The following is a 17,924-nucleotide window of genomic DNA, read 5'->3' as shown; positions in this document are numbered from 1 at the left end:
AATCCAGTCAGATTGTATCCAAAATTACCAGCCTGTCATTTCTGTCACAGTCTCAGCCTACTAAGAACTAAATAGTTTGAGGAAATCAAGCTGTGGTTTTTCAAGCAGCCACAAGAGCTTCAGAGGAATGCTCTTTGGTGACACTACATAAATGTTTTTGCTTTGATATAGCTCAGCTACATTTTTAACCTTGCAAACATGACGTCTGTAGCACCAACAAACCTCATGTTGCTCTTTAGAATCCAGCTGGTTGCACATTAGGACTTGAAATGAAAATGTTTTGCACCAACATGAAAAAACAAAATAAATAAATAGGAAAAAAAAAAAAATAAAAAAAAAATAAAAGCTGAATGGGTTTAGACACACAAGGGCTGTAAAATCTTGACCACTTTATTGCATCTGTAATGCCAGCAGAAGCTTTCATTCTCCTGCTGTTAGTGTGCTGAAATATTAATGGTCTGGAGTGTTTTCCCTGTGCCCAGCGAGACACCCGCCAGCACAGGCAAGGACTGTGCACTCCCTTTGCCCTGCACTACCTCAGTGTGACATTTACTTCCATATGCTACTGAGACCAAGTTACACAAACCAGCAGTGCTGCAAAGCTGGCTAGTCCAGAGAGTGAGCACAAGAGTTTGAAGAGTTTTTCAATGCTTTTAAACTTTACCACCAATAATGCCAGGTACCACCTTCTGGCTTGTATTAAAAATCTGAATTCCTATCATCCCCACCATCCTGGCATAGAACAGGAAAGATATTGGTCTGGTAAGACAATATGTATTAGTGCCAGTGCTATTATCACTATACAACTAGACAACATATTTTTTTCCACTTGGTTTATTCTTGAAATCTCACTGGGACTCAAAAATCATGTCCAGACTGAAGACTGACTTGTTCTTAAAATACAGAAAAATTTCCAGTTTGTATCTTATACGAAGCTATTTCAATTTGAACCAATGCCTGAATAAACACAAAATCACAGAGGCATATAATGGTTTGGGTTGCAAGAGACATTAAAGATCATCTAGTTCCAACTCTCCTGCATGGGAATGGACACCTCTCAGTAGACCACGTTACTAGATGTCCCATCCAACCTGTCCTTGAACACTTCCAGGGAGGGGGCATCCACAGCTTCCTTGGGCAACTTGTGCCAGTGTCTTGCTACCCTCACAGTGAAGAATTTCTTCCTAATGGCTAGTTTCAACGTTTGTCACAGAACCTTACCACAGCATTTTATTCAATCCAAAGACCAAAAAACATAGTAGCACGTTAAGGATTTCACGTATCTTGTAACATCCATACATTTTATAATAAACTTACAAAAATACATTTCACCTCAAGGATACCTAATTCTGATCTAAGCTTTTAAAAAGTTACCTTTAGTGGCATATTTAATCTTGATTCTGGTATTAAAAAAGTTCAAAATATTATTGGCAAACAGATGCTGGTTTTAGAACATTTATTAATAGACAAAACTTTTGAAGAAGGATTTTTTTATGTGAGAAAATCTCACATAACTTCTGAAAATACGTATTGCCTATGTGTATATATATATGTGTATATTTATTTGTAAACATCTAAATACATGGCTGTACAACTCTAAAAGTTGTTTTAAATTTTCAAAGCTCTTTCATGCTGTGCTTATGTCCAATTGCACTTTTTAGAATACTGAGGAAATAATATTCATCCTGAATTACTATGGCTGAAATGTACTTATTTAAGTGCAGCTTTCTCAATGTGGGAGGCTCCCCAGGATAGGCATGAAGAGACAGAAGAGGCAGAGGGAAGGATGCTTGTTTTGACTTCGTTTCATCTGTGCAACTCTCCCTCCTGTGGCTACGCATTACCATGGGGATTTTAAAGGAGATGAGCTGCTTTATTACCTTCAGCATTTCTGCTTCATGCAGCGAAGACATTTAGCAGAGATGCAGTGAAATTATCAGGTCGATTTTATTTGTTGTGATTAGCATGAGCTGATGCCAAGAGCACTCTAACACTGCTGCTGCAGCTGTGGGATCCTGCAGAAGTTCAGGTTCCAGTTTAATCTCAGCCTCAAATTTCTTTGTCATGTTGGACAAGTCCTGCCAGGTATCACATTTGTTAAGGAGAGGGCAGCAATATTCCTCAACCTCACAATGGCAGGTGAAGGTTGAATTAAACAGCATCTTGCTACAAGCAATAATTTGCTTCCAACTGACAAGTTGGAAAAGAAAATAAAGTCTTAATTCAATGCTGGGTGAAAGTAAGTTGTCTGTGCTGTGTGGCAACACCTCTTTCCATTCTGAGCCTGGGATACATTTACATGCATAAAGCCTGGAATTCTCACCACATTTTTTCTTAATTTACCAATTATCACAACTACCTATCTCGGTTGTTAGGAAGTGAACAAATTGTATTCATTCATCATCATTTAATGTCCACTCCCTTCTGACCTTGCTCAGATGAGAAATCCCTCAGTTCAGAACTATGTTGAAATTAGATTTATTTTCTAAATTTTTGTTTTTTCTTCCCTCCTGCATCCAAATGGTTCTTCAATGGTGTCTATAGACCATGTGTCTCTGTGGTGTGTTGACGTTGGCTGACTGCCAGCTGCCCATCCATCTGTGCTCTCACTGTCCTCAACAGCACAGGGGCAGAAAATAAGATGGAAAAGCTCATGGACTGAGACAAGGACAGGGAGATTGCTTACCAAGGTCTGCAGTTCCTGTCAGAAAACTTGCTCCTGTGCAGTCTGTGCTCTACAGCCTGCAACTCCTGCCATGCTTCTGCATGGCCTCTCTACTGGCTGCAGAGGATACATCCACCTGCTGCAGTGCAGGATCCTCCAAAGGCTGCAGGTGGATATCTGTTCCTCTGTGGTCCTCCATGGGCTGCAAAGGGACAACCTTCTTCACCATGATCTACAGTTCCAACTACAGGGGAATCTGCTCCAGCACCAGGAGCACCTCCTCCCCCTCCTTCTTCACTGACCTTGGTGTCTGCAGAGTAGTTTCCCTTGCATTTTCTCACTAGTCTCTCGCAGATGCTGCACAGCATTTTTTGCCCTTTCTTAAACATCTTTTGCAGAGGCACCACCAGCTGATGGGCACAACTTTGGACAACAGTGGAGTTAAACATGTTGGAGCTCTCTAGAGCTATCACTGTCCAACACAGGGCAATTCCTGACCAACTCACCTTACAGAGGTCATCCCTGCCTCCCCCAATATGAAAACCTTGCCACATAAACCTAATAGAGTCTCATAGACTTTCTTGCATCTTTTTAACTCTATTTGAATAATGATTCACACTAGGCAATGGTGTGAACACATCCAAAGTTTGGGGCACCTCAGACTCCAGTGTATACGTGAGAAACTATGATAAATGCAACTAAAGACTCATAAAAAGGTAGTGAGTTCGTGGAAAAAGGTACACAGAATTTTCTTTAAACTTTATAGGCAAGAGATAAATATTTCATTATATTTCTTGCAAAGTGCTCCAATACTTCTGACATTTGCTAAAGGGAATATGTACCATTTTGCTCCATAACACTGCATCGTTCACTTTTAGAACCACTTGAATGACATAACACTTTTCAAAACCTACTGTGAAGGCAGTAAGTCAGTACTTAGAACAGATAAAATTCATTATTCAAGAAGCAGTGTTATTGTCAGTATATCAAAAAGGTCAAATGAACAGATTAAAAACTTGTGGTATGAATTAAACATATCAGTTGATCTTTATGACAGTGAATATAATTCACACTAGCAAAAGAGATTTGTACATTTTCTGTTAACAGATTTGGGAATAACTTTTGCACTTTCTGCTTGAGGAACTGCAAAATATGTTTGAAGAGAGGTAGATGACAAGCAATGAGATAATAAGGATGTGAAATTTTGCACATTGCCATTTTAAAGGGAAATGCTGAGAGAGTTGTAATAGAAAGAAAAAGTGTAGACTTTGACCCTCCTAAATGGATAAAACATTTCTGACTGAAGAGATGGGTCAAAATTTGTGTACATGGATACCACCTATAGAAATAGATCATTCTCCTTCTTTGATCTTTAAAGCATTCTATAAAGAGTTTACAGCAGTCAGATTCACTTTGTAGGCTGTATGCAGTCATTGCTAACCTAGGAAGCATAATTTTAAACAGAGCACTTAAATCAGAGTTCATGGGACTATAAAACCCAGACATAGGAATACAAAATGCAGACTGAGAGTAATGCAGATTTCTAACCATTATGCTAAGCAGCCCAGCTTGATCTGCATTAAAAAAAAATAATTTAAAAAAAATCAGGAAAATGGTGAACAGAAAAGATCATATATTCCATGTTGGGTTTTTCTTATGGTCTCTGAAAGCAGCAAGTTCCCAAGAAAGCAGCTGTGACTCATTTTTCTCACTGAACTCTTCCAGATAGGAAGTCATCCTTATGCTGGAATATACTGGAGGCACCCATGTTTATAGTTTTTTTGCATTTCTTCTGTTCCCCTGTGGTTACCTCTGGTCTCAAACTGCTGTGTGACAGACACCATCTCTCCAGAGACCACAGAAAATCTCAGGTTAGAAGGATCTGCAAGGGCCCAGCGACCTGCTCAAACGAGGCTGAGCTATAAGGTCAGCCTAGGTTGCTCAGCACTTCGTCCCATCAGGTCTTGGAAACCCTAAAGGATGAGAGAACTGTGCTACTATGTCCTTGCCACTGGTTGACTGTCCTGGTGAATAAAAGGTTTTCCTTGTAGGCAGTCTGAACCTCTTTTGTTCAGTTCATGCCTGTTGTATCTTCTCCCACCATGCACTCTTATGAAGAGCCTGGCTTCCTCTTTTCTATGCCCCCAAAGCTGTCTCCTCTCCAGACCAAACAAGACCCCCTTCCCCATCTTCTCCTCAGAGGCCAAATGCTCCAGTACCAAACATTCTCAAGAGCTTTCTGCTGAACTTGCTTCAGTTTATCAATGTCATTGTTTTTTTGTTGTAGAGCAGCCCAAAACTGAATGCAGAATGCTAAGGAGGGTTAATTAAAGGGATAATGACATTTCCCTCAATCTACAGGCTGCAGTTCTGTTGATACTGTCCAGGATGCCACTGACCTTCCTTCTGACAGGGCACACTAGGCTCATGGACCTCTCACTATCTGTCACAGCTTCCAGGATCTCTTCAGCAGAACTGATTCCCCACCAGTCCATCTCTACCCTATATCTCTGCCAGTCATTCTTCCTTCCAAGGGGCAGGACTTTGCAGTTGTCCTTACTGAATTTCTTAATTTTCCTGCTGTACCATTCCTCTAGCCTGTCCATGTTCTTCTGGTTGGCAGCCCTGCCTTTGAGAATATTGACTGGTGCCCCCAGTTTGGTGTCATCTGTTGCATTTCCAGGTTAATGATAAAGATGTAAAACAAGATAGGTCCCAGGATAGACCCTTTTCATTGCAGCTCTCTTGACCATGCTGGGCCTTTGGCTTGCCCAGTCTGATGGAAAGATTTTTCTTGCCTGATTAACTGCACTTTGCAGTTGTCACAGCAAGAGAAAAATCAAACAGTCTTGTTTTTTCACATGAGACTATTTACATTGTGACAGGCCATATTGGTGTTCCTGCCTCTAAAACAGTAAATGCCCATTCAGACAAAAACCAAACCAGTATAGGGAATCAACACCATACAACATCACTGAGAAGCAGAATAGAAAGAAATATCTGTCTGAACCTTATGGAATAGTTGGGCTATTTCTACTGCTGGTCTTTTAGGCTTCAAATGAGCAAACTGCCATGGCAAATTAAAGGATAGGGGAAAATAAAATAGCTATGGTTGGATTTGCAGCTGTCTATGAAGTATGAGAGCCAAATCAACAACAGTGCTAGAAGAACAGCCATTATGCCTGGTCAAAGGAATTCATCACAGGGAACACCAGATCAGTAATTAAAGAGGTCAATGACTGTTTCAGTCAATTCCTGTTGAAACACATGGTTGCCTCCTGATTTCACAGTGAGCAGTGGCTAACTTTCTGCTCATAATACATTTGGGAAGTACTATATAGTGATGAGATGCATGCTCCTGTGATAGTGTATACACATGCTTTTATATATTCTGTAAATGTGTATAAACTTTATAAACATCCCTTGCATCATCTAAGTTTCTGTGTGTCAGAGATTATTAGGTAGCACAAAATATTCCAGTCCTCCAAAATAATACCTACCACAGCTAGAGACCATACTGCTGGCAATGTCCAGGACTTTCCTTAAAAAAAACACTTAACCCTATGACTTTACCAGTCTCCAAGATGCAAAAGAGAGTCCATACACACTCCTCACCTTCTTTTAAAGGTCCCTGTCAGCCTTACCTGGGGAGAAGAATCCTGCCCAAATCACTATCTGGATACTGGACTAAAACTGAAAAATTAGCATATCCACACACAGTTTCGGTTCCAATTAAGATAAACATGCCCAATTTTGGGCTTCATATATAAGTAGCTCTAACTGCTGCTATTGTAACTGTAACAAAATCCTGCAGTTCCTGATTTGTATCGATTTATTTCAGTACAACTCTAGTTTTTCTTTTTTGATATAGTACCTGCTTTTAATCAGAACAACTGTCTCTTTGTTTGCAAAATTAACCAAGAGTACTCCATCCACTGAATACAGGTCTTGATGCAGGATAGTCCTTTGGAATATTTCCCTACTCTGATTTTAGAAGCCTGAACAATGCAATATCTACCATATACAGCTTTCTTCAGATCCAGGGTACTTTTTTTTTTTTTTTTTAGTGGGAAAGAGATTACTCCTCTCATTTGCACCCACATATAGTAGGGAAACCAATGGGTTTGGGTCTTTGAGCTAATCCATAGCTTTCCTTGGTGCTTAGAGAGGTTTCCTGTCACAGAACCTACTCTCCAGCTCAAGACATCCCAAGGGTCAAGTTAATGAGCACAGTATCTCTGGCCCTATTCCCATTCCCTGGAAATGTTGCTTCCCCAGAGCCACAATACCAGCTAAATTAGCTTTGCCCAAGCACCCCAGGTTGCTACAACCCAGGAGAAAACCTCTATAAAGTTTAGAAGATGATCTCTCTGAAGCAGGCATTTTATATCTCCAATTACACATCTGTGCTGCCATCACAAGCTCCTGAGACTCATTGAAAGCTAAAAACATGCTGTAGCCTAAATTAAAATAATCATCAAACATTATTACAGATAATGCAACGCATAAGCAGCCAAACCACAGATGACATTTGTATTTTTCCTTCAGAAAAACCCATCCAATTTTAACTGAAATAAAGCTACCACAAAGTTTAAGAGCAAGTTTAGGTGAACATATAATAATTAAGGTAGTTTATACGTGCAAATTAGTCTTTTCTTCCTTCCTGCTTTCTAAAAATATTCTTTTAGACAGTCAAGCATACTGCATTTCCAGATCTGGTAATGGATCTATATCCCTTGGTAGTATTTTCCTGTACCTGCAGATCAGCAGAAACTTGTCTGGTTTTCCTCACTTTTTTTATGTTTTGTCCCAAGCATTGGTCACAGCATTACAAAGGATTAAGAATATTACTATCTATAGCTAATCTGCTGCCCACTGTTACCCTGAGTTTTTTCACATGGTATTTTTCAAAGTTTCTGCCTTGTCTGGAACTTTCCAACCTCCTTTTTACCCTTCTTTGCATTTTTTCAATTTGAATGTGATTTTAGAATGTTTTGTCTCCAGTTCTAATCTGTTTAGGTAGCACTGAGTTATTCTGAATTCTGTTATCTTCCATAAATCCTGAATGTAAAGTTCTCCCATAACACATCTAATGCATCACTTTAGATGGAAAGGGGATTTTAAAGCAATGAAATGTGTTTGGACCTTATTGAACTGGCTTATAAACTAGAAGTATCACGTTAGCTGTGTCACCTCAGCTTGCAGTCACATAAGCTGGTCCCTAGGCCCTGTATCAGTGGGGATTTCTTTTGTATTAATTTCTGCTGCCTCTTTCTGCCTTATTCTCAGAAACTACATTAAGTCAGTGTCATGTTTCCTGGTTTGGGACTGGCTTGATACTGTTAGTGGACCACTGAAAACAAGTTTTCCCCATGTCCTCCATGAGTTCTCATAGCAGAGTCCCATGTCCTGCGTGGGAGCTCATAGCAGGGCAGGCATATTGCAGGCAACCACACTGCCAAGCCAGGCTCCTGAACCCATGGGAAACCCACCTGCTCTGAACCAAGTGAAGCCTCACACAGCATCACTCCAGAGCACTTTCAGGAGCTCCAGCTCTCAACTGATGCCCCTGTGACCAGCCTGATCACAGGGTATTAGGATGATTTTTGTACTGTGACTGCTCAAACAGGCTTCAGGAAGATGAAGAAGGAAGTTAATTCCCTGTTGGACGAGTATCTCCATAAATGCTAATGATTAGCTCTGTCAATGTAGATTAAATATTCTCGTTCTGTTAGTCATGGTGTGTTACTTAGAATTCATTATGAATATTTCATACGGTCTTGTTTATTTGTGGCAAGTTGATTGTTTATTCCTCACCCACACAAACAGCTTCAAGAAGTTACATAACCAAGATATACATACATATATAAAACTATAAATGTGTGTGTGTGTGTGTGTATACACATATTTCCAGATGGGAGTATGTGTCTAGCTGTTCAGCCCAGGTTTCTCAGGCTACGGGGAGAGCCAAACTTGAGTCCTTTGATTGAGAAGAAGGTCACATTGAAGTGGTTCTTGCTGATGAAATGTTTCAACATCATTCACCCCCACGCTGTGTAAAACTAGCATTTCTGGAACAGCACTTCCTAGTAGGTGATGAGCATCCAAGCCACGGGAGAAAAGCTCAACAAGAAATTTTTTTGCCTCAACCACTAAAAACTATGTGCTGACTTAAATAGGCATTGAGAGGTCCTGATATTCCAAAACTGGGATAGTTGAAGAGATAAATCCCAAGTCTAAGTTACTCTTATCAAATAGCAGTTTCATTTGAAGCACTTCTCTTTTTTAACCCAGCCTATTGGTGGATAAAGTTGAAGTGATAATGTTAGATGAACTACCTTCCAAACATTGAATATATTGGTCTGTAAATTCCCTGCAAAAATGTGTTCCTTCTGCTTCTCAGGGTTTCTTTCTAAAGCTCCACACCTACCCTCACAGAGAACTAATTCACTAGTCAGTCAGTTCCTTTCACCCTTTTTGTTACTGAATACAGCATCCAATTTTAGCCCCAGTCTGTCACTTCTCTGATGGGTTCAGATATAACCAATAATTTAGAGCAGAAGTGGTTCATGGCTTTCAGGGGAACCTGTCTGGAAGAAGGGACTAATTTCCCATTAATAAAACTGACACTTTAGGGGACAAATACAGATACAGCTCTGTTTAATGCTATTTTAATACAGTTGCAATGTTCTGGGAGAGGGAAAAAGAGCAGGAGAAAAGAAAGGCTTTCTGTCCTGACACAATACAGCACTGGAGTTGAAGTGGAAAATGCTGTTTTTTCCCTAGAAATATTGTACTTTGAGTTCACCAGGCCCAGGAGGCTAGTGAGCAATAAACAAAAGTATTTTTTATTAGCTTGTATCCTTGCTTTTATTGACTCTCATGTTTCTTTGCCAAAAAGAATATTATTAGTTTTTCTCCTTTAAGTCCCAAATGTCTTCAGTCTGTACAAATTGGGGGGGTTATTCCTCAATTACACTTTTATATATTTCTATAAAATATCTATGTATATAGATCTAAAAGCTTTTTTGGAGAAAGATGCAAGGGATCAGTGTTCAGAGTTGCTGTCTATTTCAAAGAGTTTCACTGTAATCCAGTATCCTGTGGCTGAATTCCTTGTCCTAATTCAACCCATTCCTTCATTTTACTCCACTTGCAGTGCCATGAATAAGGAAAACCACAGCAAACTCCTATCTGAAGCTTTTTTTTTCAGAGGTCTCCAATTTAGAAACCTGGTACAAGAGGTAAATCTTTGGTATTATGACTGTACAAACTGCCTCCAGTACTTTTAACCTGGAATTGAAGGTTTCCTGGCCAAGGAAAGACTGTGTTTCTTAGAAATCCATTCTTGAGCATAACGTTGGGTCAGTCCGTGATAATAACTAGGGAAACCATTTGGCACCTTCAGTCAACTTTGACATTGAAAGAGATGCATAAAGACACATTTCTACATGCAGTCCTGTAAAAAGTGAGGGGAAAAAAAAGGTCTTTATACCCAAATGAGTATAAATACTGAAGGAAGGGCAACACCACTGCATTATGAATACCTCTCTACAAACAGTTATTTCAGTGAGCTTATTTCACCAAGTACTTTTCTTTTAAACTGTTATTTATTATCTGTTCTCCTTATCCACCTGCTTTTCTGCTGATCCCTCACATTCATCTTTGCAAGAAAAAATTTATACAGGAATTTTAACATTTGAGCCTCCAGACTATGTAGTCAAAAATTCATTCTCAGCATGTTACTCACATACAGTTTTAAATTTATAAAATACATATATTGGATAAAAAATAGCAGTGAGCTTTCTCAATTGATTTAGCTAATTTATTAGCTGTGCAAAGCAACAGAGTAGCTGCCTCTGGGAAAAAAAAAAAAAAAAAAAAAAAAAGAGAGAGAGAAAAAAATAAAAGAAGCAGATGTTGCATGGAGGAAGAGAGATTATTTTGCTTTTTATACTCAGCATCTGCTTTAATCTTCTTTGACCTGTTGAATGTTTAAGCTCCAACAAGACTGTTTGCACTTAGATCTTCCTGAAGCCTCCTCTTGTGGGGAAGGATTCTACATCTATTAGGAAGGATTTTATGATCTTCCTATTCAATATTAACATCCTGCAGATAAGTCTGCTGCTTCTTTGTTTCAGAAATAATATGTTGGCTTTGTGTCACCTGGTCACTGTTGTGTGTGGAACAATCAACCCACTGCACTGTGCATTAAGGAAATCTTTCCTTTGTACAACCTTTGCTTTTAAACTTGGGTCAGTAAGAAAAGCAATTATAAATATGCAGCATAAAATACAAAGACTATAGTATATACCTGTTACACAGTAAATGTTTTTCATCTAAAAAATGCTAGCATCTGAATGCTAACAGCAGACATGACAGCTTCAGTGACTCTTTCTAGTTGCAGGCATCACTTTTTTCTAGACTATTCTTCAAATGTGTCAGCCATTTAACAGTCAGCCCAACCTTAAACCATGACAGATGCAAATGTTGGGAATGTAATTTTTGGTGGATGCAGATTTTCACTGACTGAAATAGAGATGGACAGATTTAGCTAATGCTTCAGCCCAGAAAGCATATTAACAACAGGTTAATTATGATTAAGTAAATAACTTGTTCAATGCACTTTATTTCTCTTTTTTTTTTCTGTATATGGAATATTTCTTTCTAATAAATATATAGAAAACAGAATATAAACTAACTTGTTCTCACATCTGCTTATCTGCCAATACAAAGAGACAGCAATATCTAATCTTATTTCAACAGTTTCACAGAAACATCTTCCATGTCACCTACCTGATCAGCTAAAAAGCATTGACCGATCAGTGTTATTTAAATGACTCCAGGTTATTGATCTAAGGTGAAGAGCTGAAGGAAAACTGTCCCTTCTAATCTCAAGTATTGTTCATTTCCATGGAGCTGCACCTGCTTTACTGTAAGAAGGCAAAGACACAGAGCCTACTCTTCTTACTGTTTGTCCAGTAAGATAATTATATAAATATAATTTAATTTGGAAAAAAAAAAAATAAAACAATAATCCCCCCCAAAAAGGAAAGGAATAATCCCCTAAAGAAATAGACTTCATAATGAAGAACCTTGAATCTTGTCATTAAATTATTTTTAATGATGAAAAAAAAAATTGTTGTGCTCTCACAGACATCAGCAATTATTTCTGTGGTGAGTAACTCCTCAACAAAGAGGACCCTTCCATACTGGGAGAGGCTGGCCAGGCAGCAAGGCTGGGCAGAGACAGATGGGTAGGAGGAAGAGCCAAAACCACCAGCCTTTTTGACCTTTCCTCATGCTGCTGCTTTTGCTGAGACCCCCACTTTGCACACCCACTCCCTGCATGCCAGCAACCAGGGGTTAACCGTGTGCAGGGAAAACATCACCTTTGGAATTGTGTCTGCTCTACTGCCTTATTTCAGGTGTCTTTTGCTGATCCTCTCTAGTCGACCCATAAAAATCAGAAAATGTATAGTTAAAAACACCTTTCTGTAATTCTGCACCTGCAAGGTTGATGAGATACTAGAGAGAGGAGAGAACAGGGTGCATTACCATGCTGTTCAGATACTGCCTGGCTGCTCCTATACACAGCTACTCAGCACAACCCTGAATAGAGCTTTGCATATCAGAACAGGACTCAAAGCAATCACACTTACATGATGCAGTGATTGCTTGCATTCGTACTCGTTTTAGTTGCCAGCTTAGTGGCCATGCAGAATTCATTTCCCACACACCTTGCTCCAGTTTCCTAGAAGTATAGAGGGGATGGTGATGCAGGCCTTTCTGTGAAGTGTTCAGGAGCTGAACTGATGAAAAGTGCTAGTTGAAACACAAGCCCTCAAATAACTACTGTGATAATGATGATGATGATAATAACAGTAACAGCCATTTCATCTGATCATTGCATGGAGTGATTTTTCTCTTGTGGCTTAAACACAAGTATCCCAAAAGTAGAGATTTTCCCAACAGACTGTCCTGTATTTTAAAAAGTGTTTCTGTAGTATTTGCTACTGTCCTGGTTTGAGAGCACCAGGATAAAAATCCCCTGTGGCCACACTGACCTGAGACCTTCTGGGACCCTCATAGGCCCTGCCAGGCTGCATTAATTATTTCTGTTAAACATCAACCCTAGTTAAATCTGGAGAATAGGGACTGCCTTCATCAGAGTTTAGTGTCTGGTGGGTGTCTTGCCAACAGAGTTGTATTCTCCTAAGAAAAATATGGTTTTGTAACTAGGGAAGGGAAACTTTGAAAAACATTGTTCTCTCCCCGGATTAATTATTTATACTGTGCTGCCTCACTTGTAAATTTAGCAAATGCATATATTACCATTAAATACTTCAGTTACTCATGGAGTTCAGATAATTTCTGAGTACTTGATACTCCACCATTGACACAGACTTTAAGAGGAATGTACTAGTATGTCATACAGAAAACAGGAAAGAAACATTACTGCATGTCTCAGCAACAGACGTCAGAACTATATTTGTAACCCCCTTGAAATACTGCTCAATAAAAGCTGCCTGGAGAATTTTGGATTTTTATGGTTTCTAAAAGCAGAGTTAGAGCCTTTACCCAATAGTTTGTTCCCACTGTGTGTGCTGCAACTTACAAATAACTTACTTGGGATTTTAGATCACAGTTCTATTCAGCACCTATAAGAGAAAATTAATGTGAACACCGTCAATGACAAAATCCCCAAGGCAACGACCATTGTCCATAAAGACAGCAAGCAGGGAAGCACAGGCAAAGCCTGCAAAACCCATGATGGCCAGTGGGAATCACCCAACTGAAATGTGGATTCAGAAACTCAGGTTTTAAGTCATATTTTTAAAAGACATAATCATAGACAAGATATTCAGCCCCTACCGATGCCTGTAGGCTGAAAGCACCAGCTATTGTTTAGTGCTTACTAATATTATTCTTAGGTACTCTGAGTGTCTTTGAAAATTTAGCAATTTCCAATCTAATTTTTGGTGAAAATACCTGTTTTCTAGCTTGCTTTTCACTTAGCATTGAGCAAATAAGAGAGATTTTACATGTGCGTGTGTGCACATATACATACATATATATGTATATGTGTATGCAGAACTGAGAGTCACTCAGGCAATCCAGAAGTTAACACCTGCAACTCAAAAACAGAGCTCTCAGACTTCACTTTACTCAAAGAAGGAGGGAGGGATTTGGGAAAGATCTCTAGATAAGCATCAGCAGCTTGAGAGTTCAGCTCCTTATTTAGCTTCTCACCAGAGATCCAGGATGACTCTGCAACCAACTCACTGGCACTAAATGCAGCCATCAGCTGCAACTCGCCAAGTGGCAGGCAGGTATTTGTACACTGCCAACTCACCACCAGGACAACTGGCCATTGTCACTCAAAGATGAGATTTTTTTCTAAAAGTAATGTTAAACACATGCAATTAAAAAACATCACAGCAGTTTTTAAAAAGGATGTTAAATGAATGCAAATATAAAACCTCCAAAGAGCTTTTCTGAACGTAATGTTAAACAAATGCATATAAAAACCATCAAAATCACAGTTTTTAAAGGTGATGTTCAGGACTGCAACCTGAAATGAGGTATTTGTAATACATTTGATTGAGTTCTCTTTATCTCATCATGTTTGTTTCTCATCTTTGATTGGGTTGCCTTTATCTCATTGTTATTTTTCATGTCGTGAATTGTGTGACACTCACACTCCAGCTCTCCTATATATGCACGGAGCACCACGAGCAGAGCCATCTGCTCCCAGCCATTCTGCTCACAGTGCTCTACCTGTTGGTCAGTGACCAGTTGTCCCAGTGGTGAGTTGGCAGTGTAGAAGTGTTCAGCAACTGGCTGTCCTATTGTCCCTTCCCATTGACTCTTCCTCCTCCCCATCCCCCAGTGGTTGCTGCCGCCAGTGCACAGCTGAAGGGTGTTTCTTCCTTTATCCAAATTCAAGCCTCATCAGCTGAACTGCTGTTAATAAGTTACATGTGGCAACTGCCTGGCTGATGCAAGACCCATCCCTCTCCCATGCCTACTTGTGGATCTGGTAGGCAAAATCTCCTCCTATTCAGCAGACAAAGTGAGGTAGCAACCTCACTGTCAGCTTAATAGTTTGAAATGAATATGCAAAATAGGCAATTATTTAAAAAATTCTTAGTGAGATAAGACTCAGCTGTTCAGTATGTTCAGCAAAAATTAAGATGAGATATTGATGGCTTTAACACAACACAGAGAAATACAGGTCTGATTCCAGAGCAGGACTCTGAGAAGTGGGGCTATAGGAGTGGTGACCTACAGCATACACATGGGATGATAAGAGATAGGGCTGGAGCTTGTTAATGCAGAACTCACTGCAGTGCACAGCTCTTGAATGGTCAGTTAAAAAAAAAGGCAGACCTGGAAATAGGCAATGCTGGTGTTGAGGCTGCCAAAGAACAAAGAAATAGTATCTAAGATTTGTAAAAGTTAAAATTTAAATAGAATTCAAAAGTAACATGAAGCTGAAGACCAGTCCAGTGAGGTGTCAAAGAGTGTTATACATCTGGAAGTGACCCCAAGTGGATCCTGGGAGAGGAATCCAGGAACATGAGCATCACATTCCTCCCGGCAAAGGACTCCAGATGGTGGCAACGTGCTGCTACAATACTCCATACAGCAATCATTAGACCAAAGCCACTGACCTTTGGACCCAGAGGAGAGGAAGGGTGAGCATAACCCCAGCGAAAGGGGTAGAAACTAAAGGGTTGTGCTAAAACTTTAACTGCATTATAATTATTTCTTTCTCTGTAACAACTGTATCTGGAACAACAATTAAACTCTTAAGATGCCAATTATACTAAAAAAAAATATAAAAATCTTAGTTTACTTTTATGTAGATATGGTTCCTCTTTACCCATGATCAGGATTTTGAGCATGGCAGGACAAAAATATAAGCCATGCCATTCCTATACAGCCTTCACAGCTCCATGCTGCAGAGCCAGGCTCCCATCACTTCTCAGGTGTCCTGGTTTGAGCCAGGACGAAGCCAATTTTCCTTTTACTATTTTTTTTTCCTTCAGTAAGTTTTCTTTTAACTAGTAGCAGAATGTTCTGACTAAGACTGATAACAGCTGGAAAGTTTTTCTAACTGCTGGATCTTCAATTAAAACTGTGTAGTTTAGTTTTCAATCCAGCCAAATCTCTCTCTTTTTTTTTCTCTCTCTCCTTCCCTACCTGGATAGGAGGAGGAGGGGATAGAGAGCATTGTTGTCAAACGGTGACATCAGGCTGAGCTCCCCCTGCCTGGGTGCTAGGCTGTGAGCTGATTGGGATGGGCTAGTGGTGGTAATCTTTCCACTTGGAAACATGTCAGGATTTCTTCCAGATTTAGGTTAAAGATAGAAGCAGGATTTAAAAGACTTAGCTCTTTCTCATATATCTTTTTAGTGGGTATAAATGTCCCTTTTTTCCAAACACAAAATCTTATTTCCAACTTTTACATCTCTAACCACCTCCACTGTCTCCTCTTGGATTCAATATTTTCAGAAGTCAAATATTCATGTTTCAACTTACAGTTTCCTCTCCATCCCGAAATATCCTGTGCAGGGAGGTTACTATTCGGTTGCCAATTATGAACTTTGCCGTCCCTGCCAAGATATGATTCCTTCTCATGACTGCACCTCTGTTCTGCAATGCACAGTTCCAGGGATGTTAAGAATTGCCTTCAATAATGTGGCACCATGTAATTTTCCTTCATCCACTTAATGTTCATGTAATCTTCATGTTAAGACCAGGTTATTTTTTCACCAAGATAAAGTAACTTCTTTATTGGTATCATCATTACTAAAAGTTACAGGGGCATGATTCATACAGGAAAAAGAGGTTTCAGTGTAAGGGAAACCTGGTATACAAATAGAACCCAGAAACTTTGATAGAAAAATAAGAGAAAGCTTGAACTATTTTAGCTTTTAGTCAAGACACAGTGTTCTTACAAATAATTATCTTCATGTCTTTCAAATATAAGGGAAAAGTTTTAATAACACCATATTTAGACTAAGATATTAAATTCTTGGTAAATCACATCACTCTAGCCACAGCTTTTAATCAGAGCATGACCCTGCTTACTAGCCAAAATATTTGCGTTTATTATATCCATCTTCTGGTTGTTGTTATTCTCATCAGTGCAGATCATCCCAAATTCCAGTAACTAATAAGCTGGTAAACTTTTCAAGACATCAAACTGATGCAAAGCATGAAATCTCTTGAAATCTCTTGAAATCTCTTACTACAGGATTATGTGTAACAGAGGACAGATCTTACCATTAATATCCTAAACCATGCCTACATTTAGCATCCAGAAACAAGTCTAGGTAAAATTTTATCAGATAACTTAAGGATTTTCAGAGGAAGCTTGGTACTTAAATCCCTTTGAAACTCTGATGCCTTAAGCACAATGAAAAATCTCTGTTTAATTCAATTTAGGTCTGATACTGTAAATTATGTTGTTGCAGATCTTGAGGGTACTATTAGCCCTTTCAAGATTTAAAAATCAATCAAACAATCAGTTATACTTTGCATAGATTACTGCAAAAAAAAAAGGTATAGCTGTGCCATGCCACTCGTCCTTAGGACCAAGTCCTTTAGTGGCCCATAGCCAGGGCAACCATCTGTACAGCATTGCAGTTGGGAATGAATCAGAAAGCTTTAATGTTAAAATTTAAAGTTAAAATAAAATTAAAATAAATTTCAAAATGCAGCTTTAAATGCCCAGGCAGGGAACATTTCACGTTCTACAATAAATACATTAGGGGTATGTGCTTGTATTTTGAAGAAGCAGGTCTACCAGCGAAATGAATAAAGTAACTGACTCGAGTAACTTCAGAGAAAACTTACAAAAATATTTTTCAGAAAGACCCCCATTCATTTTGAAATGTTGGTTATTTGAATAAGTGAGTTTTGAGACTGGGCAAAAAAGATGTGCATCTCAGAAACTTGGAGAGGACCCAAGAAACTTGGCTGGTTAATTCTACAGTTCATTTTCAACAGACATTTTTATATTTCATCATTCTTAAATAATACAAAAGGCTATTATTCATACTGATACATGTAGAAATTTATATTTCTGATCAGATTCAAAGTGCTTATTAAATTTTTAACTCAAGCTTGTCAGTTCAAAGGGAAGCTGGGCGTAACAATCTTACAGATAATTAACCTGTATTTCCAGAGTGCTGAGATTTTCCAGCCATGAGTTCTTTACAGCAGAACTTACCTGTCTTTTCACATT

Source organism: Chaetura pelagica, unplaced genomic scaffold (genome assembly GCF_000747805.2).
Source record: "Chaetura pelagica isolate M959 unplaced genomic scaffold, ChaPel_1.0 scaffold109, whole genome shotgun sequence".
In the NCBI taxonomy this organism is placed as follows: Eukaryota; Metazoa; Chordata; class Aves; order Apodiformes; family Apodidae; genus Chaetura; species Chaetura pelagica.
Note: the sequence above shows the minus strand (reverse complement) of the source record.